Source organism: Cryptomeria japonica, chromosome 1 (genome assembly GCF_030272615.1).
Source record: "Cryptomeria japonica chromosome 1, Sugi_1.0, whole genome shotgun sequence".
Classification (NCBI taxonomy): Eukaryota; Viridiplantae; Streptophyta; class Pinopsida; order Cupressales; family Cupressaceae; genus Cryptomeria; species Cryptomeria japonica.
The window spans coordinates 214072790-214096317 of record NC_081405.1 but is presented as its reverse complement, the minus strand read 5'-3'; positions in this window follow the sequence as shown (position 1 = coordinate 214096317).

Genomic DNA, 23528 nt, shown 5'->3' with positions numbered 1-23528 from the left:
GGTAGGTTCTTTAAGAGCCTTGCAATAAAGCCACCTTTCTTTCGAGGTTTTGACATAGTTGTATCTAGAATTTGAACTTGTTTTTGGTTTAATGTCATGTTTTGATATTGGACTTGGTTCAATTGTTCCGACATGTTTGACACTTGGCTTGGTGTGGGTTGCAACCTTTGTTTTTGAATGTTTGGTTGTGGTTGTTGACATTGATATGTTGATTGAACTTGTTGATATTCCACCATTGGTTGAACTATTTGTTGACATTGTATAGTTGGTTGGACATATTGTTGAAATTAGACCATTGATTGTGTTGGTTGTATATGTTGAACAATTGTTTGAACCATTGGTTGTATTGGTTGAAAATTTGGTTGTGGTTGTTCTTGTTGTGGAGGCACATAATGTTGAAATTGATGTTGTCTCTTTTCTTGAAATTGTTTCATCATCTCTATTTGTGAGAGGAGAGCTGGTATGTCTGATCGTTCAAGAAGAGATCTTACATCAATTGGCTCAATCTTTGGATTTCGACCTGGAAATTTTTTAAACATTTTGGACATTTGTGATCTATTCTTCTCAATGTTTTTCACTCTTTGCTCCAAAATCTCCTCTTCTTGAGCTAGTTTCTCCTCTAGTTTTTGTATTTGGACATTTACATCATCATGATAAGTTTGATCCAAGTTTTGAGACATGTAGAGATTGGATTGACATGATTGATTGCTCAATTGTGATTACATGGCTTTTTAAGAAGGTTGAGACCTCATTTCAACAAACATGTCACTATGAAATGCAACTAATGGGATTGACAAATGCAACCTAAAAGGATGACAATGCAACTTAATATTTTTGTTGTTTTTCAAGATTTTGACAAACTCATGAATGCATTTCTAAAAATGAGACCCTTAGGAAATTGAAATGATGTCTAGACCTCAAAGGACAAAAGGACCAAGTGACAAAAGGACAAAATGACAATGTCTCCCCTATATGCTTGGATACTAAGCTAGGTTTGACCAAAATGACAATAATGACAAAAACAGAAAAGGTTTGATAAGATCTAGACCTCCTAACAATGACTTAGGGTTTATCAAAGATTTGGATTACTCAAGTATGACAAAACCTAGTTTGACACTATATGCAAAGGGACAATTAATATGCAAATGACCCTAATATGATATGATAATGACCTAAGCTTAATGAAGGGACCTAGGGTATGCAAATGCAAATGTATGACAATGGTATTACTCTAATGCAAGAGGACACATGTAAATGGATGAATTTTATTGATATGCAAAAGAGTATGACCTAGGTGAAAACTAACCTTGGTAATTGACAATGAATTTGCAAAATGCAATCCTAGGATGAACCTAAATCTAAGTGACATGAATGTTGAGACAAGACTTTGAAAAATGTTTGACAACCATGTTTGAAGATGTTTTGAACTTTGTTGAATGAAATGTTCTTGTGTTTAACCTTGTTTTGAGTCAATTTGTCTTGCTTTTGAAATGAGATACAATTCAACTTTTGACAAGCAAAGAATACAAGATATTTCAACTTAAACTCAAGACAATCATGCTCATTCCCACATTTCTTATGGTAGGCAAGGACATTAGGTACTTGAGAGGTAGACTTGTTATGGGATTCAAGGAGAATACATAGATGCTTGACCCCACGGGCTCCCCTCCACGGCACTCACTTCTCAGGGCAGCCAAGCATCAGTCCCCATGGAAATCTCCCCATGGCGAACTTAGTATCTCTTCCAAGTATCCGAACTTGTCCTTCTCAAGCAACTAGAAGGATTTTTGGCCTCTAAAAACAAGGTGTTTAGTAAGGATTTCTATTAAGCGTTACTCCTTGATGTCACGCAAGTATGATTGAGACATTAAGCCCACCAAGATACCAAACAAATGTAGTCGCGCAAGCACGATTTAGACCATGAGGCCCTACTTAGATGTTGATATGAGAAAGAGTCCAAGGGTCATCACTTCCCAAGTAACTACAATTCCCACGTAACCCTACCTTCAAAGCTTTCACCCATCAGGTATTTGTTTATAGTGAGTTAGAATGCCAAGGTATTCTAGCCATACTCACTTTGGGTCGTTCCCTTCTCACGATTATCACTTGCTTGCAAAAGCAAATGGTCGGGAAGGCAGGCCCTCTAAAGGTGACACACAATCAAAGACATGAGCATGGTATCGAAGATCTGGATTTCTAATCACCCTAAGAAGGATGAGAGCATACTCTCCTACTCCAATGTCACACTCAACAATCAAAGAAAAAACATGTTCATTCCAACCTATTTAGAAATCATACTAGGTGCCTATAACATTAATGGCAAACACCAAGTTTAGTTGTTTCTCCAAGGCAACCTGCAAAACCCAAGTTAGAAGTTTGAAGTGTTTATTCCTTGACCTTCGATTCTACATAAAACATGTTAGTAGTTTCATTTTTTGTCTTTTCCATGCATATGCCAAGATTCTGCATAGATAATTAGTACCAAAAACCAAAAAACAGAAAACAGAATGCAAAAACAAAACAAATTTTTAAGCAAAACACTGCCTTTTTACCTCTGTTCTGGACTTTACACAGGCCCAAAACTCATGACACAGGCACAGAATGCATGACACAGGTACAAAATGTCTTCAACATAGGCACAGGTTGCTTGACACAGGCGCAGGTTGTCTCACACAGGCGCAGAAGTCCCCAGAAAGCCCTACACTACCCTGTTTTTGGGTTTTTGGCCTGCAAATCAACTCAAAAGCACTCAAAAACACAGTTAAGGGGTTAGATGGTTAGTGTTCACATCTGGTTCACCAATTAATGTAGATAGGAATTTCAGAATCATCACATGCAATATAAACATACTAATCTAGCTCAATCACAAAAGCTCAAATGCAATGATCAATCCTAACACACTCAATAAAGACATGAAAAGCAAAACATTCAAAACTAAAGACTATGCAAACCAAATGTAGATCTGAATGCTTCCTTCATGTGGCTCCATTGTCCTTCTTTCTTCTCCAAATAGCCTTTGTTGTGGATCTCACCTACAAGTGCATGATCATGATTGAAAGCAAGTAAATAAGATATTAGCGCAAGAGTACTCGAAGTGTGATTGATTAGAAATTCAATAATCTGATTATTCTCATTCTGATTAGGGATTTGATTGAAGAAATTCATCCAATTTATAGACAAATTGGAGAGATGGATCAAATTAGCATGATTCAATTCAAATAGAAATTGCAACTCAAAAATGTCAATTATGACAATTTATGACAAATTATGCACTTTCTATGCAAAATTTGTTGATTGATGATTTATGACAAATTATGACAAACTTCTATGTCAAGAATTGATTGATTGTCAATTATGACAAATTATGACAAACTTCTATGTCATTCCCATGAAATTAAGAGAAAAATAGAAGGAAATTGAAATTAAGAATTTAGAAAATTAGAAAATTAGAAAAAGAGGAATTAAGAAAATTAGGAATTAAGAAATTGATGAAAATTAGAAATTAGGTAAATTAATTAATAATTTGTCATTTATTAATTAATTCACAAAGAGGAATAATTAGCCAATTAAATGAACATTTAATTGTGACAAGAAGACTTAGGATAAATAAATAAATTATTTAATCCTAGAGAGAGAAATGACAAACAAGGTTAAATGGTTAAATCACGAAACCCTAAAAGATGAATTAGGTCTTGATGAAAGATAATTGACTCGATCATGATTCTGATTAACAAAGGACCAATGTGATAAATGATTTGATTGATAAATGCGCCAATTGACGAGGAACAATGACAAATTCATCCAAATTGACATAATTGAGACAGACAATGATCGATGGCAAATTGATCGCAAAATGACAAATTTGACAAAAGGACAAGGATCGATGACAAAATAGATTGCAAGATGATAAGATTAAAAATGACCATGATCGATGACAAATCGAACGCAAAATGACAAGATCGAACATGACAACGAGCGATGACAAATCGATCACAAAACGACAAGATTGAAAATGATAAGGATTGATGACAAATCGACAAGATTGATAAGAGGAAAAAACCCTAATTAGGATTGACGATGTCCAAAATGATGACAAATTAGCACGCACATTGATGCGACAAGATAAAATCGATCAAAATCATGACTGGATAATGTTGTCGACAAGACTAGATTTGAGAGCGAGACAAATGAAGAATGTAGAAGAATGACTCGATGCTTGCAAATGATAAAAATCAAGTGCGTAACATAGGAGAAATGTTAATGCGATGCAAAAACCTAAAATGAGGCAATGCGCCAATGTTAAAGTATGATTCCGCAAGCGTTGACCATTTTTAGGTGTCTACACCTATATAACCAAGCTCATATTCATTGTAGATAACAATTGATGATCCAATTGATCAATATTTTTATCTTCATAGAATATAGTTTATTCCTATCATCTATTTTGTTCTCTCTTATTTGTGCTTTCCATTTCCTCTGTTGGCATTATGGATGAATTGATTATATGTTGCATTGATTTTTTATCATTGATGTCAACACTAGCTATTATGGTTGGTTACTGATAGACAAGTTTTGGTTACTGGTAGAAGATCTAGTGTTATCAGCAAAAGAGACTATCTATTGGACACTTCTTGCATGTTTGGATCAGTATAGATGCTCTATGAGTATGTTTTGGTCAGTTGGTATTGGCTTGGTAATTGAATTCTATCATACACTTTGGTAAACCCTTAATAGTACTAGTTTAAGGCTTTACCGGCAGAGCTTTCATTGAGGAATTGTGACAGGATGCATAGTTGGTGCTGGTGCAACTTCTTCATGGATTTCAGGATGCTGAAGATGTTCTTTGATCATGCTTCAAATTGTTTTAAGAGCTTGCTTTAGCATGGTGGACCCAAATTAGGTCCGGTGCCTATCTAAGTTATGGACCAGTATCATGATAACATTTACTTTACACATTACCGGATGTTTCGAGATGATTTATGTATTTGTTATTATTGTTTTGGTCTTAAGATGATATGGCATATCATTGTAATATGAAATTATGTAATATGAACTTATTATAATATCTTTAGGTGTAAGAGGTAGAAATTCTTTGTAAAGTATCATGGTTATTGGAAATGTCATGATCAGGGAATGTAATGTGTGAATATTGTAATATCATTCAGGCAGAGGAGTTGGTCTATCATTGGTGATCGAATTGGATTCAAAAGAAGATTTGGTTCTCCAGCACTGAGCTTAACCAGGACTATAGTCAGAAATGGTAGATGTTATTTCTATCAGTTCACTCTATTGGATTGTTGTCCATTTATCTTGAGATGGTTGTAGCCTCTTTGTAGTCAGTGAGACTCTTTTGTGATGAGTCGTATGGTCTAGGTAGTGTTCCTTCCTGCAAGTGTAGGCCCCTCATTGTAACGCATACTTTCTGTAGAAGTATCATCTTACTGTGGGTAGACTTCCCACCATGGTTTTGCCCTTTTTGGTTTTTCCACATACAAATCATGGTGTTATGTGGTATGGTTTCTTTTCATTGATTATCTGGTTAATTGCTAAGTTGTATTATTTATCGGTATCTGTTCCTACCAGCATCTGTATATGTTTTACTGGTAGTTGATTTGTTTAAGGTTGTATTATGGATTAAAAGTTATAATCTGTTAACAACTGATTCATCCCCCCCTCTCAGGTGTTCACCAGTTATCCTAATAATTGGTATCAGAGCTTTGGTCCTCTTTTGTAGAAGCTTAACCGCTTGAGGTAGATCCTATGGCAACTAATCCACCGACAACTATTTTCAAAAGAGAAATCCCTTAGCTTGATGGAACAAATTATGGGATATGGAAAATTCGAATGGAGACTCATCTTAGATGTCTTGGAAAAGATATTTGGGAGATCACTGAGAAAGGATACACACCCTATGATCCGACATCTGGCAATCGTGCTCCTACAGACATGGATAAGAATATTGAAAATGATTTCAGAGCTAGAGAAGCCCTCTTGTGTGCACTTACGGATCAACAGATTATGGGATTGACTGACAAATCATCAATTAAGGTTATGTGGGATAAATTGCAAACTTTGAATGAAGGTGATCCTACTGTCAAAATTGCTAAACTTGATGGTTACTAGGTAAGATATGAAAACTTGAAAATGAAAGATAATGAAAGAATTGTTGTGTGTATGGAAAGAGTAAATGAGATTGTTATGGGAATTCAATGTTGTGGAGGATTTCTAAGTGAAGATGAAATAGTTTCCAGAGTCTTGAGAGACCTTCCACCATCTTACAAGATGAAGGCAACTACAATTAATGAGTTAAGAACAATGGAAAACACCTCAATTAACAGAGACATTCTAATTGAAAAATTATCTGATTTTGAGCTTGAAGAATTAGGATCTTCTGGAGCTGTAAAGTGTGAACCTTCTTTTCATGCATCATCATCAACATCTACTGGCATAAGTGATTGGAAAGCCTATTTGCAAAAGAATTGGAAGACATAAGGAAAGCAGATGAAGAACTTGAGAAACTTGAAGCCTTATTTGCTAGAAGAATACCTAAAGGATAAACTGGAAGTAAGTATGAAGGAAAATAACCTTTCAAATGTTTTACATGTAATAAGATTGGTCATTTTTCATCTAGATGTCCTGAAAGGAATGCAAGGTGTAAGGAAAGAGTTAAGAAATCTTTTGAGCCTAACCAGAACATATATAGATTCAAGACGAGTAAACAATGCTACATAGCAAATGAGGAATGAGTAATTGATGACTCTGGAGATGAACCAACAGAAGACTCTACTAGTGGAGCTAGAAATGGAAAAGAATGGGTGTTCTATGCTTTGAAGGAAGGTGAACCGGAACCGGTTATCAAGAATGAAGAAAAAGCCGTGGCACCAAAATTTGAAGATAAGGATGAATGGGTAATTGATAGTGGATTCTCACATCATATGACTGGAGATAAAGAGAAATTTATTTCCCTGCAAGAATACAATGGTGGTCAAATCAGATTTGGAGATGACAAGACATGTATGATCAAAGGTAGACGTATTATTTCTTTGGATGGCAAGCATAACACTAATAATGTCTATTATGTAGAAGGTTTAAGGCATGATATTTTGAGTGTTGGTCAATTAGTTGATAAGGGTTTTCAACTTCAGTTTAAAGATAGAAAATGCAAAATCATTAATAAGACTGGTTTGGAGATTGCAACTAGTATTCAGACAGGAAATAATATCTTTCACTTGAACATTGATAATAAGACATGTTTGATTGCTCATATTGATGAGAGTTGGCTATGGCATAAGGGGTTGTGTCATGTTAATTTTGATTGTATTGTTAAGATTAGTTCAACTAAGGTAGTTAGAGATATACCTAAGATTATGAAGCCTCATAATCAGGTATGTAAGGAATGTCAATTGGGTAAGCAAGTCAGAAGTTATTTCAAGAGCATACATGATAAATCTAATGATGTACTTGACTTGATTCACACTAACTTATGTGGTCCAGCGAGGAGTAGAAGCTTTCAAGGTGATAGGTATTTCATGTTGATTACTAATGACTATTCTAGAATGATGTGGGTGACTTTTCTAAGGGAGAAGTCTGAAGCTTTTGAGAAATTCAAGATCTTTAAAGAGAAGGTTGAAACTAAAACTAGATTTAAAATCAAATGTCTAAGATTAGATCATGGCGATGAATTTACTTCTCATGAATTTAATAGTTATTGTGAGACAAATGGAATGAGGAGACAACTATCTGCACCTAGGACTCCTCAGCAAAATGGAGTAGTTGAAAGAAAGAATAGAACCCTTTTGGATGCACCTAGATCTATGATGATGGAAGACAAATTGCCTCATATCTATTGGAGAGAAGCAGTGAGCATAGCAGTCTACACATGCAATAGAGTTCATATCAAAGGTGAAACTAGTAAGACCCCTTATGAACTATGGTTTGGACATACACCTACTGTTAAGTTATTTTAGAATTTTTGGAAGTAAATGCTATATCAAAAGGGATGATTCAATTGGAAAGTTTGATCCTAGATGTGATGAAGGGATATTTCTTAGTTATTCAATTCAGAGCAAAGCATATAGATGTTATAACAAAAGATTGCAGAAAGTTGTGGAGAGTGGTAATGTGAAAGTGGATGAATAGTATAGAAATCATTCTATATCATGTGACAGGGAACTAGTAGTGGAAATGATAATAACTGAACTGACAATGCCTCAATCGATACAAGAAGCTGAGACAGTTACACCGACACAATTAGAAAATTCAACTATGACTGATGATCAGATCAGTGAACCTAAAGTTCAAAAGACACCTAGGTATGTAAGATTAAATCATTCTAAAGATCAAATTATTAAAGATAGAAACATGGGAATTATGACAAGAATAAAACTAGCAAATGAAGAGGTATGTCTTATTTCTCAAGTTGAATTAGAAACTGTTATTGAAGCTTGTAAGGATAAACATTGGTTAAAGGCTATGGAAGATGAATTAGATCAAATAGAGAAGAATGAAACTTGCTCTTTAGTTTCTTGACCTAAAAATAAGAATGTTATTGGAACTAAATGGGCTTTTAGGAATAAACAGAATGAGGATGGTCAAGTTATAAGGAACAAGGCTAGATTGGTTTGTAAAGGATATTCTCAAATGGAAGGAATTGATTATGGTGAGACATTTGCACCTGTAGCTAGAATTGAAGTTGTTAGACTATTTCTTTCCTATGCATCTTATAAAAACTATAAGGTTTGTCAAATGGATGCTAAATGTGCATTTTTGAATGGTGACCTTAAGGAAAAAGTTAAATGCATTGAGCAACCTGGTGGATTTTCACTAACAGATGATAAAGATATGGTTTGAAGATTGAAGAAAGCTTTATATGGATTGAAACAAGCTCCTAGAGCTTGGTATGCAAGGTTGGATAAATATCTTTTGAAGCTTGGTTTTACTAAAGGTAGTGTTGATAGTAATCTATGTTATAATATTACTGATAATGATATTCTTATTATTGAAGTTTTTGTTGATGCTATCAGTTTTGGAGGAGAAGATAAATTGTGCATGGAATTTTCTAACAACATGAAGAATGAATTTGAAATGTCCATAATTGGTGAGATGAATTTTTTCTTAGGTTTGCAAATTACTCAAACTGATAAAGGCGTTTTTATCTGTCAAACTAAGTATCTAGAGGAATTGTTGGAAAAGTTTGGTATGGAGAATTCCAAACCGATAAGTACTCATATGGCTACAAGTGAGAAATTATCTATCAGGGATACTTCTACACCACTAAATCCAACAAGGTATAAGTCTATGATTGGTGGTCTATTATATCTAACTCAGACTAGACCTAATATTATGAATACAATAAGTATTATTTCAAGATATCAAAGTAATCCTAAGTAAAATCATGAATGTACAATAAAGAGGATATTTCAGTATTTGCAAGGAACAATAAAATATGGTTTATGGTATTCCAGAAATGATGATTCCATGTTATGTGCATATACTGACTCAGATTAGGCAAGTGATACTGATGACAGGAAGAGAACTTTTGGTGGAGCTTTCTTTCTTGGAAAGAATTTGGTTTTATGGATCAGCAAAAAATAGTCATGCATTTCTTTATCTACTACAGAAGCTGGGGATGTTGCAACAACAACTAATTACACTCAAATCTTGTGGATGAAGCAAATGTTCAAAGATATCAAGGTAAATTGTAGTCAACTAGTAGTTATCTATTGTGATAACTCTGCAGCTATTGACATGTCTAAGAATCTGGTATTTCACTCTAAGACTAAGCATATTTCAATAAAGTATAACTTTCTGAAGGAAAAGGTTGAAGCAAAGGAAGTCAAATTGGTCTAGGTGAACACTAAAGAACAGATTGCAAACATATTAACTAAATCGCTATCTAAGGAATCATTTGAGTATTTGAGAGATAGGTTAGGGGTTTCTGCCCCTCTGACAGAGACTTGATTGATGAAGTTTTTCATCAATGCAACATGCATTACTAGAGACATTATTCATTCTGGCTGAGTGGTGCTACTACTCAAGGTGATTAGTGTTGGCATTTTTGATGTTTATGTTGTGATTGTCATTGATGGACACACACTTGTATTGAGATCCCCTTTATATGTATGAGCTAGAGCTCAACCGGTATCTGTTCCAACCGGTATGTTGTATTCTAGTCTTTAGACTATTGGTGATTTTGCAGAATGTGTTTCCCAGTTTGAAGCGGCATGTCAACCCCAAGCGGTTCGTAGATCTCAAGTGGTACGAGGGAGCTAAGTGGCACAACACATTCTTACTAGTCTTCATTTGTCAAATCGGCAACCGGTATTTTGTATGAACCAGTAATACTCTGTGATGAGTTACCAACCGACATTTTGTGATGAGTTACCAATCCACTGATTGTTTGATGGTGCCGACACACTGACGGTGCTTTTTGTGTCGTGTTACTGAGTATGTCTAGATTCATTGAACCTAGGAAATTGTAATGTAATCCTATTGGACTGACATGAAATCAGATTCCTTTAAAAGGACATCATGTCTGGGGTTTTAGGTTGTTGCTAAAAGGGTTTATGTTGTGAATAGGGTTTAAGGTGGTTGTTGAGTTGTTGTAAGAGCGATCTTATCTGAGAAGATCAAGTTGTAACTGAGAGAGAGAGATAGAGAAGACTGAAGTAATGCTGGAACACATTAGCAGTGAGCTATACTGGATCTAACCAAGCAGTTTGTGCTATTAGATAGATCAAACACTTGTTGATTACTCACATCTTTGACAAGTTTGTAGCCCTTAACCGGGTAGGCCCAAAAGCCTTTTGTAAAATCCTCTAACAAGGTGGTTCACTTCTGTGAATCTAAAATCCTCTAGCAAGGTAGTCTTTAATCAGACTTATCTCCTAACAGAGATTGAGATTCCTAACAGGATCTATTCTGGTGAAGAAAATTGTAAGACCTTAATCAGTTTGACCTTAACTAGTCTGGTTTCTATTCTGCAGATAGTGACTTGTGAGTTCCATCTCACTATGTTTTTTCCCATTTGGGTTTCCACATCAAATATCTTGTTTTATGGTTGTATTGCTTTTGTGGGTGAATGCTTTATTTGCATTTTGGTTTGCATGTGTGATAACCAGTCTGTCTATTAAACTGTTTTACCAGTTTATCTTCAGATTGTTTAAGTGTTTAAGGATAGAGATTTTTGGCATACTAATTCACCCCTCCCTCTTAGTATTTATCAATTAGTCAACTTTGAGATTTAGAGGTTTATATCATTGCTTTGATTTTTTTTTTAGATTTCTAGCATTGATGTCAAAGGGGGAGTGATAATAATGTGAAAAAACATTCGAAACCTTATAGAGATAGCATTCATAGGGGGAGAGCTATTGATTGTTGGTTGTCTTCCATAAGGGGAGACTTGTTTGGTATTTCTTGGTACTTAGATGTTTTTCGCATCTAGTGTTGCCATCAATATCAAAGGGGGAGATTGTTGGCATTATGGATGAATTGATTATGTGTTGCATTGATGTTTTGTCATTGATGTCAACACTAGCTATTATGGTTAGTTATAGACAGACAAGTTTTGGTTACCAATAGAAGATCTAGTGTTACCAGTAGAAGAGACTATCTGTTGAACACTTCTGACATGTTTGGATCAGTAAAGATGCTCTATGAGTATGTTTTGGTCAGTTGGTATTGTCTTGGTAATCAGATGCCATTTTACACTCTGGTAAACCCTTACTGGTACTAGTTTAAGGCTTTATCAGTAGAGCTTTCATTGAGGAATTGTGACGATGCATAATTGGTGTTGGTGCAGCTTCTTCATGGATTTCAGAATACTGAAGATGTTCTTTGATCATGCTTCAAACTGCTTGAAGACATTGCTTTGGCATGGTGGACCTAGAATAGGTTTGGTACTTATCTAGGTTATGGACTAGTATCATGCTAATGTGTACTCTACACGTTACCAGGATGTTTTGAGATGATTTATGAATTTGTTATTATTGTTTTGGTCCTAAGCTGACATGACATATCATTGTAATATGGAATTATGTAATGATCTTATTGTAATATCTTTAGGTGGCCAACCTAATCGGTTTAGGCTTTAGGGTTTGTATAAATAAGAGGTAGAAATTCTTTGTAAAGTATCAAGGTTATTGGAAAGGTCATGATCAAGGAATGTAATGTGTGAATATTGTATTATCATTCAGGCAAAGGAGTTGGTCAATCATTGGTGATTGAATTGGATTCAAAAGAGGATTTAGTCCTCCAACACCAAGCTTAACCGAGACTGTAATCAGACATGGTAGATGCTATTTCTAACAGTTCACTCTATTGAAATGTTGTCCATTTATCTTGAGATGGTTGTAGCCTCTCTTTAGTCAATGAGACTCTTTTGTGATGAGGAATACACTCTAGGCAGTGCGCCTTCTTGCAAGTGGAGGTCCCTCATTGTAACACATACTTTCTGGAGAAGTATCATCTGACTGTGGGTAGGCTTCCCACTGTGGTTTTGCCCTTTCCTATTTTTCCACATACAAATCATGGTGTTATGTGGAATGGTTTCTTTGCATTGATTATCTGGTTAATTTTTAAGTTGTATTGTTTACCAGTATCTGTTCCTACTGGCATCTGTATATGTTTTATGAGTACTTAATTTGTTGAAGGTTGTATTGTGGATTAAAAGTTATAATGTGTTAACAACTGATTCACCCCTCCCCTTTCAGTTGTTCACTGGTTATCCTAACAGCCTCTAGATCTTGGGAAAAACTCACTCGGTATCAGAGCCATTAGAGTGTCATTGGTTTGCCAATTGAGAGAAATTTGATGCTATTGTGGGTTGTGTATTTTGGAGCTTTCTAGTGCAGGTTATTATTGAAGCTTGATGGGTCAAATCTGAGGTTACCATTGGATTAAGGAGGTCAAAGGAAGTCATTTTTTCCTTTTTCTTATCCAAATCGGACTTCGGAGGCCAAATCTAGAGGCATTTGAAGTTTGAAGCTACAGCGGAAATTTTCCAGAAATTATAATTTTGCAAGCAATTGTCAAATAGTGATATTTAACTCATCCAGACTCCTTTTTTCGAGAATTTTTTTTTTCTTTTGGGGTAGAATTTTGTGATATATATAGTAGTGTTGGATTTTTCTGATTTTTGGATACAGGTTTTTCTTAAATCATGAAATCCCGATTTTTACAACTTTTAGAGGCTTCATTTGGGGTCATATGACCTCCTTTTCAAGTGTCATTTTTTTCAAAAGTGCATAATTTTTTGTCTACTTTCATAATCTACCATTTGTTTGTAGTGATTTTGAGTAGAAATTGTGCATTCAGTATTTGGTCATTTTTTGCCTATTTGGTACTTGTATTTCGCTTGGATATTAGTTTAGATCACTAGCAGTATTTGTTGAAGTCGCTTATATCTCATTTTGAGAAGTTATAAAGTTGACATCAAAATTCCACCTTGCTTTATTTTGCAAGTGGCCCATTGTATGCGCACTAAGTATAAAGTGCCAAATCATGATTTTAGGGGGGTTTCTTGATTGAGTAATTTTTTTTTGGGGGGGGGGTGTTGTGTGATTATGCCTCTCTCTATCTTGTGTTTTCTCATTTTGGTGATATGGGATCTCCTAAATTTCCACTTTAAACTACTCATAATTATGCTTCATGGAAGTTTAAGGCTTGGAGTAAACTAATGGAAAAAGGACTCATTCGTTATGTAAATAAAACAATCACAACACCACCTAATCTTAAGGTTGATCCTAATGCTCAAATTGAATGGATCAATAAGAATTCTATGGCACTTGGAACTCTTAGAAAGTATGTATCAGATGACCTCATTTTTCATATTTAGAAGTGTACAACAATTAAAGAGGCTTGGGATATTTTTGAGAAATTGTATGGTCAAGTTGATGAGATTATGGGCTACAAGCTTGATAGTGAACTCACAACATTGGATCCCAAGGATTTTGATACAATCCAAGATTATGTCACAAAAGCAAGTGAGATAAGATCAAAGCTAAAGGATTGTGGAATTGACAAAAAGGATTCTTAATTGGTTTATAACTTGTTGGACAAGCTTCCTTCAGAGTATGCAGCCTTTGTATCTAGCTTTCACACCCATAGGTTAGCTCAAGGTTCCTCATACACCTCTCCCTCATTTGATTCATTCATGGAGATGTTGATACTTGAGCAATCTAAGTTGACCAAGATGGGGATTCTCAAATCTTCAAAGTCACAAGCTTTGGTGGCTAACAAAGGGAATCAAAGAAATCAAGGAAAATGCAAGAATCAAAAGCAACCTAAGTCAAAACCACAACAAGATGGAGCACAATCCTCCTCTCCACAACAAGGTGACTCTACATTTTCACCTAAGAGGAAATCATATAAGGACAATTTTTTTGTGCATATTGCAAGAAGTCAGGACATGATGAACATCATTGTTACAAGAAGGATATTGATGAGTTGAAGAATCTTCTTGAGAAGAACAAAATCAACCTACCTTCTAGAATGTCTACATAGAATTCTTCTTCCGAGGAAAAGGATAAAGGAAAGGATCACTCTTTTGGGACAGATAAAGAAAAGGGACAAGCTCTTTGTGCTACTACAAGTCATGATTCAGGGAGATGGCTTCTAGATTCAGGGGCTTCTCATCATATGGCATCTTCACAGTCTATGTTTTCTAGATTTGAGCCTTGCGATATGCCATAGATTTTCATGGGCAATCATACATACATGGATGTGATTGGGAAAGGATCTATTTCCATTAGGGATAACTCCTTCAATGATGTGTTGTGTATACCCCACTTGATAAATAATCTTCTTTCCATCTATCAAATCACATATGGGGCAACTAGGAAAACTATGGAGTTCACACCTGATTCAGTTATCATTAGAAACTTGGAGACTAGAGCTATCATTGCGACTAGGGTGGTTGATCATGCATCTCAATTGTACTCCTTTTCACATTTTGGTCCTATTGATGAGGTTGATTCTTCCTATATTGATGATTTAGATTTTGAGGAGAACTTTGGGTACTTGAACTTGGGGATTCTCACATGTAACCCCGTTCTTGAGCCTTGCATTTCATCTCCTCCTCTTGATATCACACCACCTATTGCACCTGATGATGTAGCTAGAGTGATAGCTTTTCCTTCTTGTGATTTAGTACAACAGGATATTCCTTGTCTTCTAGCTTCAGTTGATCGAGATTCCTACTTGACAGACATTGCAGGTTTGTTTGTGGAATCCTACATTGCAGATTTGGGAGACATCATTGATGACATTCATCTTCTCTTTTTTGAAGATGATCCTTCTTTGATTGTTGCGAGGGAGCACTTTGACCCTCTTCTGTATTTTGTACATCATCATTCTTTCGAGGTTGACATGATTGTGGATACTTTTGTAAAACACTTGGAGGAGGTCTCTTTATTCTTAGAAGAGACATGTGAGTCTTTGGCTATTGCTCTACATTCTTCTCCACTAGATCTTGGAGTGCCTTTTTCCACAGTGTGGAGCAGTTTACCACCTTTTGAGGGGGTACCTTTCAGCATCGACATAGGGACACTTGAGCAATTTTCAGAGATTCCATTCATCATGAGTATTTTTCCTACATTTTCCCTTCATTATTGGGGAGACTTCATGGATACACCTTTGGTTTTGTTTCTTCCCATGGGGAGGAATGTTGTTCAACGTTCATGGAACAATTTCTTCATTCAACTTTGAGCTTCTATCATTGTTACAGATTCTACATTGAGAGGGGGCTACCTAGTCTCTCTTCTTCTTCTCTCATATGGGGGGGACATTTTCCTCACATGGGGTTTTGTCCTTCCAATACTTCTATGAGAGTTCTCTTGTATAGTTTTCATCTCTCCTTTTGGGGGAGGGTTTTTTCCCATTGGTTTTTTCTCTCTTTCCCTGCTTTATGAGATATTTTATTGCATTTATTTTTTTGCATGTATTTGCATTTGTACATGGGTACCTAACATGGCCTTGTCGTTGGTACCCATCTTGCATTGTTTAGTTGCATTGTAGACTTAATTTAATTCCCCTAAGTTGTACTTAAGGGGGGGTGTTGGTGTAATTAATTATTTATGATGGATATTATTATACCTTATTTAAGTTTACTTAGGTACATGCATATCATAGTAGTTTGGGTATGAGACACTTGGGTGTTTGTGCCACATTGGGATAGTGTGTGTAGGAGAATTTCCCCCTTTTATGGTGTGATATTGTTACTACTTTATCATATCCACTTATTGTGGGATGATAATTCCACCTTCGGTGGATGATCCACCTCATGTGGAATATTATATTGTTTCTCCTACCTACCACACCTATTTCCTACCTACCCTTGTTTCTTATTGAGTCACATGTCATGTTTGTGTGCTCACATATCCATATAACCTTGCCTATATAAGTAGGATCATATTCATTGTATGTAATAATTGATGATCTAGTTGATCAGTATTTTTATCTTGATAGAATACAGTTTATTCCTATCATCTATTTTGTTCTCTCTTATTTGTGCTTTCCATTGCCTCTAGATCTTGGAAAAATCTCACAAAAACAATACTTACTGCATTCATAATATCCGGTCTTGACTAAGTTAGATATAACAAACCACCAATCATAGACTTATACCTTGTTGAACTTACTGGTGCGGATGTGTCTTTGATAGATAATTTCTCACTTGTCATTGTTGGCATTATGGATGACTTCATCATGTGTTGCATTGGTTTTGTCATTGATGTCAACACTTATCTTTTTGGAGGTCTACACTGTTGATTTGGCACTCTGGTTATATTGGTTTATTGACAAACCAACACATTATGGTCCCGCTATGGATATTCACTTATGCACAGTTACTGATATATGTTTCACCGATAGCTCAAGAAGTTGATGATGACTTTTTATCATCTGGAGATCATTTGGTTATGTCAAAGACATGGATTAGATGTTTGCATTTGGCATTTTTTATATTGGACTGATCGGGTTCACATATTTGCCTTAACTGGCAGATAGGTCTAGGTTATGAACCGACATAGGAAAACACGTTCCAGATCAGCACGCCATGATTTGGAAAGGATTTATTGATTGGATAACATGTAAATGTATTGAGGCTGACATATTGTATTGCACCAAGACTTATTTAATAATTGTTTTAAATGTAATATCTTTTGAGATCCGGTCTAATGATTAGGTCTTAGGTTTTGTATAAATAATTGTAAAATCTTATTTGGAAGAAGTCTGTGAGTATGTGCATATATTGAAGATTATTGTGAAGAGCGAAAATAAGTAGATCCTTGTGTGAATCACGCAAATAGCATTTGAAGGTTTAAGGAAGATTGTTAAAGTTTGTGAAGGTGTTTGGTCCTCATGCACAGAGCTTAAACTAGTACTGAATCTGACATTGAAGATGCTAAATTGAAGCAATACATTGTTATTGGATTTAACCATCCAATTATGTAGTTAGTGCGACTCCTACTTTTTTGATTGAGCAGTGTGCTCTAGGAAGTTGGCCTTTCTTCATGTGCAGACCCCATTATTTTATTCACTTACTATCTACAATAGTATTATCTGATTGTGGGTAAGGTTTCCCACCGTGGTTTTTCCCCTTGTTGGGTTTCCATGTCAAAATCTTTGTGTCATGTGTTGTGGATTTTGTTTCCCTTTCTGTTTCATGCATTGAGTTGTACAGATAATACTATAACTATTAATCTATTTTACCAACACTGAGTTTTAAGTTGGAATAATTTGTTTTGGGTTGCAATTTATTGACAACTGATTCACCCCCCCCCCTCTTAGTTGTCCTTCCTGGTTCCTAACATTTGGTATCAGAGCCTAGTCCTCTTTTTGTGGAAGCCTAACAACTTGAGGAGATCCTATGGAAGAAAATATCTTTAGTAAGGATAGTCTCAAACTTGATGGAACTAACTATGGTATATGGAAGATCAAAATGGAGACACATCTGAACTGCATTGGAAGAGATATATGAGATGTTACAAAGAATGGCTATGTTGCTCCTAATTTGAATAACCCTAATCCACCAACCTTAGCTAAAGACTTGGAGAATGATTGCAAAGGAAGAGAAGCACTTCAGAGCACATTATCAGATCAGCAAATCATGACATTATCAGATAGATCTACAACAAAATCTATTTGGGATAAACTAGAAACACTGAATGGAGATTCCACTATCAAAATTGCAAAACTAGAATGTTACCGAGTCAAGTATGAAACTTTAAAAATGGAAGAGGATGAAAGAAGTTGTATATTTATGGAAAGAGTTAATGAAATTGTTTTAGGATTACAATGTTGAGGAGGATCTTTAAGTGAAGATGAAATTGTTTCTAAAGTTTTAAGAGCTTTTCCACCAGCTTACAAAATGAAAGTAACAACTATTAATGAGCTGGGAACAATGCCTAATACATCAGTATCTATAGATACTTTGGTTGGAAAACTTTCAACATTTGACCTTGAAGAATTTGGTCCTGTTGCTATAGTCAAGACTAATATAGCCTTCAAAATCATCATCATCATCATCATCATCATCATCATCATCTGACAAATCTGATTGGAAATAACTTTATGCAAAAGAACTTGAAGATATCAGAACAGAAAATGAAGAACTTGAAGAAATTGAAGCACTATTTGCAAGGAAGATGTGTAAAGGTTCAGTAGGAAGTAAGTATGAAGGTAAAGCACCTTTCAAATGTTTTAATTGTAATAAAGTTGGTCATATGGAATCTAGGTGTCCTGATATACATTCAAGACTAAGAGATGAGGCAAAGAGAACATATTAGCCTAACCCTCAATATCAAAGATACAGATTTAAGAAAAACAGAGATAAGTCATGTTACTATCCAGATGAAGGTGTTGCAGATGATTTTGATGAAGATCCAATAGATAGTGGATGGTAATTTGTTGCAATAAAAGACGATCCACCAACACCTATTGTCAAACCGGTAGAGCAGGCATTAGCAGAAAAAAATTGAAGAAAAGGATGAATGGATCATTGATAGTGGATGCTCACATCATATGACTGGTGATAAAAGCAAATTCTTATCATTACAAGAATATCATGGAGGTCTAGTAAGATTTGGAGATGACAAAGCTTGTTCAATCAAAGGAAGAGGCACTATATCTTTGGATGGTAAGCATAATACTGACAATGTTTATTATGTTGAAGGTTTAAAGCATAATCTTTTGAGTGTTGGTCAGTTAGTGGGAAAAGAATTTCAATTACAATTCAAGAATAGAAAATGCAAAATCATAAACCGAACTGGATTGGAGATTGCAACTAGTAATCAGACTAAAGATAACATCTTTCATTTGAATACTAGTGATAAGACATGTTTGATTGCTCAGATTGATGAAAGTTGGTTATGGCATAAAACACCCTGTCATGTCAATTTTTATTGCATTATAAAGATTAGTTCAACCAAGGCAGTAAGGGATTTACCTAAGATTGTGAAACCTCACAATCTAGTATGTAAGGAATGTCAAATGGGAAAGCAAGTTAGAACATCATTTAAGAGCATTTCTGAGAAATCCAATAATATTCTTGATTTAATTCACACTAATTTATGTGGTCCAGCAAGAACAAGAAGTTCTCAAGGTGATAGATACTTTATGCTAATAATTGATGATTATTCTAGAATGTGTTGGGTTACTTTTCCCAGGGAGAAATCAAAAGCTTTTGGAAGATTCAAGATATACAAGGTAATGGTAGAGAATGAAACCGGCAAGAAAATCAAATGTTTTAGATCTGATCAAGGAGGAGAATTCACATCTAGGGAATTAAATGCATTCTATGAAGAGAATGGAATCAAAAGACAACTATCAACACCTCAGACACTCAAGCAAAATGGAGTTATGGAAAGGAAAAACAAAACTATACTGGATGCAGCAAGAACCATGATGATGGAAGAAAATCTACCTCATATGTACTAGAGAGAAGCAATAAATACATTGGTTTATACTTTCAACAGAGTTCACATCAAAGGTGAAATCGGTAAGACCCCTTATGAACTATGGTTCGGCCATATTCCTACTCTTAAGTATTTCAGAATATTTGGAAGAAAATGATATATTACGAGAGATGAGTCTATTGGAAAATTTGATCCTAGAAGTGATGAAGGAATATTTATTGGCTATTCAACTAGAAGGAAGGAATATAGATGTTATAATAAAAGATTGCAGAAAATCAATGAAAGTACTAATGTGAAAATAGATGAACATTGTAGAGGAGAATCAAGATCTATAGGTTTTGAACCGGCACTAGAAATGATTATAAATGATAGCATGGATTGCAGCAAAGCAGAATGAAGAACCAGTCACACCGGCATCATTAGAAAACTCAACTGTGACTGAAGAATAGCAACCTATGAATAGAAATCAGAATAAACCTAGGTATGTAAGATTGGATCATTCAAAAAATCAGATAATTGGAAATAAAAATCAAGGTGTTATGAAAAGAGGAAGATTGGCAAATGAAGAGGTATGTTTAATTTCTCAAGTTGAACCAGCATTAGTTGTTGAAGCATGTCAAGATAAACATTAGATAAAAGCAATGGAAGATGAATTAGAATAGATTGAAAAGAATTATACTTGGACATTAGTTCCCCGACCTAAAGACATAAATGTAATTGGAACTAAATGGGTATTTAGAAATAAACTTAATGAAGATGGTAAAGTAATCAGAAACAAAGAAAGATCAGTTTGCAAAGGTTATTCTCATAAAGAAGGAATTTATTATAATGAAACCTTTGCACCGGTAGCCAAAATTAAAGCAGTAAGATTGTTTCTTGCATTTGCAGCTCACAAGAACTATAAGGTTTTTCAGATGGATGTAAAATGTGCATTTTTTAATGGAGATCTTGAAGAAGAAGTTTGCATTGAGCAACATAATGGATTTTCATTAACAGATGATAAGGATATGGTTTGCAGATTAAGAAAATCTTTATATGGATTGAAGCAACCTCCTAGAGCTTGGTATGCTAGACTGGATAAATATATTTGAAAGCTTGGATACACAAAAGGTAATGTTAACAGTAATTTGTATCACAAAATTACCATTGACGACATTTTGGTTATTGAAGTATTTGTGGATGATATCATTTTTGAAGGAGAAGAAGAGCTATGCAAAGACTTTGCTAATAAGATGCAGGAAGAATTTGAAATGTCTATGATTGGAGAGATAAAAAAATTCTAGGTTTGCAGATTTTTCTAACAAATAAAGGTATATTCATTTGTCAAACAAAATACATGAAGGAACTTTTGAAGAAATTTGGAATAGAAAACTCCAAACTAGTAAGCACTCCTATGACTACAATAGATAAATTAACATCAAAGGATGATTCAACTCCTATAAATTTGACAAGGCACAAATCTATGATTGGAGGGTTACTATATTTGACACAAACCAGACCTAATATAATGAATGTCGTATGTATTGTTTCAAGATTTCAAAGAAATCCTAAAGAAAATGAAACTGCAGTAAAAAGGATTTTTCGATACCTGCAAGGCACAACAAATCTTTGTTTATGGTATCCTAAGAATGATAATTTTGAGTTATGTGCATATACAGATGCAAATTGGGAAGGAGATGTGGATGATAGAAAGAGTACCACTGGTGGTGCATTCTTTCTTGGTAGAAGATTAATTTCATGGATAAGCAAGAAGTAGACTTGCACATCATTATCTATAGTAGAAGCAGAATATGTTGCAGTAGCAACTAATTGCACTCAAGTATTATGGATCAAGCAAATGTTGAAGGATATCAAGGCAAAATGCAATGAACTGGTAATTATTTACTGTGATAACTCAATAGCAATAGATATATAAAAGAATCCGGTATTTTACTCTAAAACAAAGCATGTTTCTCTTAAGTATAATTTTATGAAAGAAAACGTTGAAGCAAATGAAGTGAGACAAGTTTATGTGAACATTAAAGAGAAAATTGCAAATATTTTTTACAAAGCCTTTGCCTAAGGAAACATTTGAATATCTTAGAGAGAAGCTTGGGGTAATCACCCCACCAACAAAGACTTAAATGATGCAGATTAGCATCAAACTGGTAGGGACTAACAAAAAAACCTTTTTTTCGACTTGATGAAGGAGAGCTACTACCCAGGGGGAGTAGTTAGCTATATGTTATGTTTTAATTTTTAAACTGCTTTGGCATTCGATGTCAAAGGGGGAGAGATGTCTATGGAAAAACATTGTACTTTGAAGATGTATTTTGGTTTTGGTTATATTTTTTCTATTTTTGGTATAGAACTTTGTGTTGATCTATCTAAGGGAGATTGTTGGCATTCTCTTTTGGCAGTTAGATGTTTTTCCATCTAGTGTTGCCATCAATGCCAAAGGGGGAGATTGTTGGTATTATGGATGACTTTGTCATGTGTTGCATTGGTTTTGTCATCGATGTCAAAACTCATCTTTCTGGAGGTCTACATTATTGATTTGGCACTTTGGTTATATTGGTTTATTGATGAATCGGCACATTGTGGTCCCAGTATGGATATTGGCTTATGCACAGTTACCGGTATATGTTTCACTGACAACTCAGGAAGTTGGTGATGACTTGTTATCATATGGAGATCATTTGGTTATGTCGAAGACATGGATTGAATGTTTGGATTTGGTATTTTGCATATTGGACTGATCGGGTTAACATATTTGCCTTAATCGATAGATAGGTCCAGGTTATGAACCGACATAGGAAAACATGTTCTAGATTAGCATGCCATGATTTGGAAAGGATTTATTGATTGGATAATGTGTAAATGTATTGAGGTTAACATATTGTACTGCACCAAGACTTATTTTGTAATTGATTTAAATGTAATATCTTTTGAGAGCCGACCTAATGATTAGGTCTTAGGTTTTGTATAAATAATTATAAGATATTATTCGGAAGAAGTGTGTGAGTATGTGCGTATATTGAAGATTATTGTGAAGAACAAAAATAAGAAGATCCTTGTATGAATCACACAGATATAATCTAAATGTTGAAGGAAGGTTGCTAAAGGTTATGAAGGTGTTTGGTCCTCATGTGCAAAGCTTAAACCAGTACTGAATCTGGCTTTGAAGATGCCAAATTGAAGCAGTACATTGTTATTTAATTTAACCATCGAACTATGTAGTTAGTGTGACTCCTAATTTTGTGATTGAGTAGTGAGATCTAGGTGATTGGCCTTTCTACATATGCATAGCCCATTATTGTATTCACTTACTATCTACAGTAGTGTCATCTGATTGTGGGTAAGGTTTCCCACTGTGGTTTTTCCCCTTACTAGGTTTCCACGTCAAAATCTTTGTGTCATGTGTTGTGGATGTTGTTTCTCTTTCTGTTTCATGCATTGATTTGTACCGATAATACTATAATTGTTAATCTATTTTACCAGCACTAAGTTTTAAGTTGGAATATTTTTATTTGGGTTTCAATTTATTGACAACTGATTCACACCCCCCCCCTCTCAATTGTCCTTCTTGGTTCCTAATAGTCACCATAGGAGTACTTACTAGTTTGGAATTATCCA